This window comes from Mus caroli, unplaced genomic scaffold (genome assembly GCF_978045245.1).
Source record: "Mus caroli unplaced genomic scaffold, Mus_caroli_1 scaffold_18, whole genome shotgun sequence".
NCBI classification, from domain to species: Eukaryota; Metazoa; Chordata; class Mammalia; order Rodentia; family Muridae; genus Mus; species Mus caroli.
Window position 1 is genome coordinate 86538875 of NW_028227273.1, and position 8676 is coordinate 86547550.

Genomic DNA, 8676 nt, shown 5'->3' on the forward strand with positions numbered 1-8676 from the left:
GTAGTCACTGTTTCTTCTGTTACTGTTGTTGCTGTAGTTGCTGTTTCTGCTGTTACTGTTGCTGCTGCTATTACCATTGCTGTCACGGCTGTCGCTGTTGCTCCTCTTACTGTTGCTTTTGCTGTGGTCACTGTTGCCATTGTTCTTCTTACTGTTGCTGCTGCCATTGTTACTATTGTTGCTGTTACTGGTGATGTTGCTGCTGATACTGTTGCTTTTGCTGCTGTCACTATTGCTGTTGCTTCTGTCACCATTGCTGTTGCTACAGTTGTTGCTGCTATTGTTACTGTTGCTGTTCCTGCTAAAACTGTTGTTGTTGCTGTTACTGTTACTGTTGTTACTGTCATTGTTGCTATTGCTGCTGTTACTGTTGTTGCTGCTGATAGTGTTGTTTTTGCTGCTGTCACTGTTGCTGCCACTATTAATGCTGTGGTTGCAGTTGCTATTGTCCCTGCTGCTGTCATTGTCACTGTTGCTGTTGCTGATGTTGTTGTTGCTGCTGAAACTATTGCTGTTGCTGCTGTAACTGTTGCTGTTGCTTCTGTCACCACTGTTGTTGCTACAGTTGTTGCTGCTGCTGCTGCTGTTACTGTTGCTGTTGCTGCTGATATTGTTGTTGTTACTGTTGCTGTTGCTGCTACTACTGTTGTTGCTGCAGTTACTATGGTGGTTGCTGTAGTTAATGCTGTTGCTGATGCTGACACTGTGGTTGTTGCTGCAGTTACTGTTGCTGTTGTTAAAGTTACCATTATTCTTGTTCTTGTTATGGTTGCTGCAGTTAGTCTTCTTGTTACTGTTACCTGTTGCTATTATTGTTACTGTTACTGCTGCTGCTGTTTCTATTGTTTCTGCTGTTACTTTTGTTGCTGCTGTTACTGTTGCTGTCACTGCTGTTATTCCTCTTACTGCTACTTTTGCTGCTGTGACTGTTGCTATTGCTGCTAACACTGTTGCTGTAGTTACTGTTGCTGCTGCTGTCATTGTTGCTAATGTTACTGGTAATGTTGCTGCTGTTACTGGTGATGTTGCTGTTGTAGATATTGTTGCTCTTACAGTTGCTGTTACTGCTGTAGCTTTTGTTGTTCTTACTGTTATTTCTGCTGGTGTCACTGTTGGTGTTGCTGTTGCTACTGGTTACCTTGCTGCTCCTGTCGCTGCTGTCACTGTTGCTGTTGTTGCTCTTATTGTTGGTGGTGGTGCAGTTACTGTTGTTACTACTGTTGCCATTGTTACTGTTGCTGTTGCTGGTATTGCTGTTGCTGCTGTCACTGTTACTGTTGCTGTTGTCACTGTTGTTGTTGCTACTGTTGTCGTTGTTGCTGTTGTTATTGTTGCTGTTGTCACTTTTGCTACTTTCACAGTTTCTGTTAGTGTTGTCACTGTTGCTATTGCTGCTGTTACTGTTACTATTGCTGCTATTACTGTTGTTGTAGTTGCTGTTGTTGCTACTGTTTTCACTGTTACTGTTGCTGTTGTCACTGTTGCTAGTGTTGCATTTAGCATTGTTGCTGCTGTTGTCACTATTTCTATTGTTACTGCTGAAACTGTTTTTGCTGCTGTTGTCACTGTTGATGTTGCTGTTATTGTTATTGCTGCAGTTATTGTGGCAGTTGCTATAGTTACTGATATTATAGTTACTGTAGGTGATTTTGTCACTGTTTCTGTTGCTGCAGTTATCATTGTTTCTGTTATATTGCTGAAGTTATTCTTATTTCTGTTACTGTTACTATTACTGTTATTACTACTGTTGATGTTGCAGTTAATATTATTGTTGTCACTATTGCTATTGTTACTGTTACTGTTGCTTCTGTTACTGTTGCTGCTGTTACTGTTGTTGTTGCTGTCTTTATTGTTACTGATGTTACTATTACTGCTGTTACTATTACTATTGCAGCAGTTACTGTTATTGCCACTGTTACTGGTTAGTTACATTGATGGTGCTGATGTTGCTGTTGCTGCTGTTATTATTGCTGTTGCTGTAGTTACTGTTGCTGTCACTGCTATAGCTGTTGCTGCTCTTATTGTTGCTTTTGCTGCTCTCACTGTTGTCATTGCTGCTGTCACTGTTTCTGCAGTTACTATTGTCACTACTGCTATTGTTGCTGTTACTGCTGTTACTGATAACGTTGCTGCTGTTACTGTGGCTATTTCTGTAGTTACTGTTGCTGCTGTTATTGTTGCTGCTGTTACTGTTGCTGCTGTTACTGTTGCTGCTGTTACTGTTGCTGTCACTGCTGTAGCTGTTGCTGCTCTTATTGTTGCTTTTGCTGCTGTCACTGTTGTTCATTGCTGCTGTCACTGTTGCTGCAGTTACTGTTGTCAATACTGTCATTGTTGCTGTTACTGCTGTTACTGCTAACGTTGCTGCTGTCTCTGTTGCTATTGTTGCTGCTGTTGTCATTGTCACTGTTGCTGGTGTTGCTGTTGCTGCTAAAATGATTGTTGTTACTGCTGTCACTGTTGCTGCTGTTACTGTTGTTCTTGTTATTCTTGCTGTTGCTGCTATTACTGTTGCTGTTGTTGCTCTTAATGTTGCTGTTGTTGCATTTACTGTTGTTCCTGTTATTGTCACTGTTGTTGTTGCTGCTGTCACTATTGCTGCTGTCACTGCTACTGTTGCTGCTATTTCTGTTGCTCCTGAAAGTGTGGCTGCTGCAGCTATTGCTGTTGTTCTTGTTATTCTTCCTGTTGCTGCTGTTATTGTTGTTATTATTGTAGTTACTATTGTTGATGCTGTTACTGTTGTTGCTGCAGTTACTGTGGAAGTTGCTGTAGTTACTGCTGTTGATGTTGATGCTGTTGTCACTGTTGTTGTTGCTGCTCCCACTGTAGCTGTTGCTGCAGTTGCCATTGTTCCAGTTATTTTTACTGTTGCTGCAGTTATTCTTGTTGCTGCTGTTACTGTTGCTATTACTGTTACTGCTGCTGTTGATGTTGTCACTGCTTCTGTTGCTCTAATTACTATTGCTGTTATTATAGTTATTGTTATAGCTGTTACTGTGGTGGTTGCTATAGTTACTGTTATTGTTGACACTGTTGCTGTTGTTACTGTTGCTGTTACTGCTGTTGCTACTGTTGCTGCTGAGACTATTGTTGCTGCTGTCACTATTGCTGTTTCTACTGATACTGGTGCTGTTGCTACTGTTACTGTTGTTGTTGTCACTGCTGTTGTTGCTACTGTTGAGATTGCTGTTTCTGCTGTTGCTGTTGCTATTATCACCTTTGTTGTTGCTGCTGTAATTGTTGCTACAGTTACTGGTGTTGCTGCTGTTACTGTTGCTGTTTCTGCTGTTACTATTGTTGATATTACTATTACTACTAATGCACTTACTGTTGCTGCTGTTGCGGTTGCTATTGTTGCTGTTACTGTTGCTGCAGCTACTGTTGTTGCTAGTGTTACTGTTTTGATCACTGCTGTTACTGTTGTTTCTGCTCTTACTGTTGCTGTCATTACTGTTCCTGTTGCTGCAGTTACTATTGTTGCTGCTGTTCCAGTTGCTACTGCCACTGTTGCTATTGCTACTATTCCTGTAGCCACTGTCACAGTTGCTATTGTTGCTTTTATTATTGCTGTTACCACAGTTACTGGTGATGCTGTAGTTACTATTGATGTTCCTGCATTTACTGTTGTTATTTATGTTACTGTTTCTTTTGCTGTTGTCCCTATTGCTGTTGCTGCTGTCACGTTTGCTATTGTTGCTGTCATTGTTGCTATTGCTATTGTTACTGGTGCTGATGCTGCTATTATTGGTACTGTTTTTGCTTTTACTGCTGCTGGTGTTTCTGTTACTGTGGCTGTTGCTGCTGTTACAGTAGCTGCTGCTGTTATTGGTATTGTTGTAACTCTTCCTGCTGTTGTTTTTACTGCTGCTGATGATGTTTTCATTAGTGTTGGCAGTGCTATCAATGCAGTCACTTCTGCTACTGTTACTACAGTTGTTGTCCATGCCATTGCTGATACTGCTACTCTTGATGCTGTTATTATTGCCACTGTTGGCATTGGTACTGCTCTCAACACTGTTGTTATCATTGTTGCTAACATTTTTGTGGCTGACATTGCTGCTGCTGCTGATTTTGTTGCTGTTATTGACACTGCAACTCTTGCTGACACTGCTGCTGTTTCTGCTGTTCATGCTCCTATCACCATTGCTGCTGCTGCCATTGATGCTCTGTAGTTGACCCTGGAGACTCGGGGAGCTCAGTAGATTTTCTTGTCCCCTGCCTGGAACCTGGGAGGCCTACAGCACCACTGGCTGATTTAATAAGATTCTGTTATCCGCATCTCAGACTGGACTGATCCAGAAACTGAGACCATGTAGGGAAACTGAGGGAGGAGTTGGGGAGCTGGGGCAGCCCACACCTGATTCAGTGCAAATAAGAACATATGCAAAGGGCAGGTCTGGGAGCAGCACAGGAAAGAGAGTAGCCCCACTCCCAAGACTATCAGCAGTATCCATATAGTCATAGAGAAGATACTAAGAGAAGATACTAAGATACTGGCTGAGCGATGTTCTATAAGTCTTCACTCATAAAATAGTAAAGACTTGGTGAAAAGAACTTCTTAAATTCTGTGTGAGAACTGACCAAAGTGTCTGGATTCTGAAATCATTATATTTAACCAGTGCAGACTTATATTCAGTCCTCAGCTACATTCTCAGTTATGGAAGAATATGAGACACAAGAAAGGGAATTTAGAAACACTGTCTTCGGTGGGTTATTCTCCAGATTCTTCCTGTTTTCTTTATGAAGACCATCACTCAGAAGACATTGCAAGAATGATCTTGGGCAAAGCCTACACTTAGGTTTTGTTTCATTTCTTTCTTTTGTTTCTTTATTACCCACTTGATGCCCCTTTTCAGCCCCTCATAACTTCTTTCTCAACAGTCTAATTTGACTTTTAATTGCAGGCCAAGAAAAAAGAAAGAAAAGAGAATTTACCTCCAAGTCAAGAAAGCAGAACTTCCACTAAGCTAAAGAGAAAGAGCATCATTGCTGCTGGAGATGACTTTGCTCTCTCTGAGACCAGAGGCAGAGCTTCTCTTCCCCTCCCCCGAAAGCCACACAACCCAACCTCACTTATCCCTGAATTCCTGAACTCCATCAGCTGGGAGCTGTCACCCCGCAGTTTGTTGCACTGATGTGTCCAGCTCTTCCTCTCAGCCAGGACCTCACTCTACCTCACTCCACTCTCAACAGTCCCGAGGAATGCCCATTGCTTTGCTGGATTTGTTGGGTTTTTGGGTTTTTTTTTCCATCTTTACATTTCTTTACTTGGTTTCTTTCTCCAAGCATGACATCAAACCAAAATATACAAGGGAGCTGTGGGTCAGGACAACTAACTATTAAAAAAAATAAATCTGAAAAATTATAGACGTGAGAAAATTAATTTTATTTTATTTTTTTAGCAAATAAAAAACTCAGAATGTCCATTCCAATGACTTGGAATGAAGACTTTTGGTACCATTAAGTGTGATGAAATTTCAAAATATGTTGTTTACTGTGTGGCTCACACTTGAAAAGGACCCTGAACACAAGAATGAGGATACCAGTTGAGCAATCACCAAGCCTGCCTATACTCACAGTGGATAACCACAGCAAGGGTATGCCTTCCCTACAAGTACAGCAAGAACCATTCCTAACATTACTGACAGTTCTTCAGTTTGGTAACTTTTTTCTCAAACTTAATGGCTCTTAAAAATGGCATTAGTATCTCACCAAAGTAATATAGTAAATACATTTTTAAAACACAAGTATTAGGCCTGGGGAGGTGGCTCACTTGGTAAAGATGCTTAGCTTGCAAGCATGAAGACCTAAGCTTAATCCCCAGGCCAATGTAAGAAAGGGGTAGAAAAGGAAGGAGGTGCTGAGCTCTTGCCTTCTCTGCTGGGGATATGGAGAGAGGCAGGTTCTTGGGGCTCAGCAGTCAACTAGCCTAGTTTACTTGGGAAATTTCAAGTCTTGAAGAGACACCATCAAGAAAAAGGAAAGAAAGAGAGAAAAAGAGAGGAAGAGAGGAAGAGAGAAAGAAAGAAAGAAAGAAAGAAAGAAAGAAAGAAAGAAAGAAAGAAAGAAAGAAAGAAAGAAAGAAAGAAAGAAAGAGAAAAGGAGGGGGGAAGGAGGGAAGGAGGAAGGAAGGAAGGAAGGAAGGAAGGAAGGAAGGAAGGAAGGAAGGGAGGGAGGGAGGGAGGGAGGGAGGGAGGGAGGGAGGGAGGGAGGGAGGGAGGGAGGGAGGACATGCAAAGAGGCTGGAGCAATGGCTCAGAGGTTAAGAGCATTGTCTGATCTTGTAAAGACCACAGGTAGATACACACACACACACACACACACACACACACACACACACACACACACAAACCTGTGGCAACTTACAACCATCTCTAACTGCAGTCCCTGCTAATCCAATGCCCTCTTCTGGCCTCCACAGGCATCAGGCAAGCACTTTATGCATAGAAATGGAAGCAAAATACCCATGAACATCAAATAACTTCTAAAACATTTAATCACAAAAATGATTACATAGAAACATCCAATTACAAAATGTACACCTTCAATTTGAAGAAATACAAATTAAAACTGAAATGACAGTTTTTTACTGATCAAATGAATAAAGTAATGTTAGTAATTTTGAGTATAGGCAGTCACCAATGGTACATTCTTTTAGGGGCACAGTTGTCATTCCATATCACAAATGTGTCTGACATCATAGTCCTCTGTCTTTGATAAACAAAGCTCTGCACAGAGAGGCATTTGAGAAGTATTTTCACATCATTTATGGTGATGGCAAAAGTAAGAAATGACTCAAGTTTACATACACGAAGAATGCTTAACGTAAGCCATGGCACCACCACCTAACAGTTCAACCGGGCAAGAGAAAGGCCAATAGATGCTCTGTTGAGAAAGTTCCAGTACAAAGGACAGGGAAAGTATTAGACAAGCAATGTGGAAATCAAAAATGCTTGCTTACATGGTGGTCCGTGGAGAAGGCAAGGCAAGACTCTCTCTATCTTTGTAACAATTGTATTCTGTGTGTTCATGTGTGCCCTGGTTTCATTTCTACTGCTGTGATAAAATGTGTGACAAATGACAACTTCCAGGAGAAAGGTCCTCCTTGAGTTCAGCATTCTAGGTCACAGCCCATGTCTGGAGTACAAAGCACTTAGCAGCCAGTCATGTCCACCATGAGAGAAGAGCCTAGAGAGAGCTTGGATCTTATGTGTCCTTATTTAACTACACGCTTCTATTTGATTTACATCTCCTTCATGTTTCTAAAGTACTTAAATTGTCACAAAAGCAGAACTCATCTTTACATGCATGTAAAGGACCCCCTTACAGAACACATCAGGTTGGGTGATGTCATTACCAGACACACAAGAGAAACTGATTCTGGAGTGAATCCAGGTGTCTCCTGGAGGTGGAAAGAGAACTATCATGTGGTTGTCCGACTAGGAGATGCTGTCTCCCCCACTGACTTTGCATAACATTGATCCCAGGAACAATGACGTCCAGGCTGGCAATGTGGGTTTCCCTAAGTCCAATGCCAATATTGTAAGCAAGACACAATTGACCCACCACACACCTCAGTGACAATGATAACTTATTCAAACCTGTTTCCCTTTGCTCAATTGGTACGTCTGAGCAAAGACCCCCTTGATCCTCAAAGACTTTGAAACAACTTGGGTCAGCCAGGGAGACTTCCACTGACCTCTGACAGCTTCCCTCCACTGAGATCAGTAGACTAAAGGATCTTGAGCTCATCTGGATCTTCAGATGTCTCTGCCATATTCCCTTGAGGCAGGAGGATGGACAGTAAGATCAAGCCCATGACCACTGTCACTCCAGCTGAGGTAGCCTTTAGCCCAGCTTGGTAGCCATATCCCCTCATTGTACCCTTCCCCTGGCTTGTCTGGTTCATGACAAATCATTCGCCAGAGGGCCTTTCTCCCCAGCACACCCTCCTGCAAGCCCTGGGCCTCAAAAGGCTGACATGTCTGCTGCTGGTCCCAGCTGCCCTGTCCTGGCCACCTCTCCTCTCGCCCCATTCCCACCTGCCCCAGATAATCCGTGGCTTTTCTCCGGGACACCGACCAAGCTCCCTCTGGTCCCTCATCAAGAAATTCACAACCTCTGACCCAGAATCTGAGGACTCTGCTGCGAGGGACATGCATGCTTGGAAGACACTGCTGTGAGTGACGTGTGAGCCTGCAGGGTGGCTCTGAGTGATGTGCAGGGTGAGGCCACTGACCTTCTAAGTGAACACAGCTGGGCTATGGAAACTGGTTGTTCAGGGGCTTTAAGTAATCTTAGGACCCTGTTCCCAGAAGCTCCTAAAAAGCAGTGGGTGTTCAACACCAGGTCCCAGTTATGTGTCGCTGACACCCAGAACTCTCTTCCCAGGATCCAACTTCACCAGGTGTCCTGGGAGGTTTGTTTTGTTTTGTTTTGCTTTTGAAGCCCAGGCTAGCCTAGAGCTCACTATGTAGCCGAGGCTGGCTGTGAACTCTTCCACATCCCTAGTGCTGGGATTGCAACCCTGTGCCTCCACACTTGATTTATGAGCCCCAAGGATTGGTATGTGCTGGACAAGCCACAATCCCAGCCCCTCCTGAAGGGTTTCTGCATATATTCCCATCTTAGAACTTTACCACCAGTGAGGGCAATGTTTCCTTGCCTGTGTAC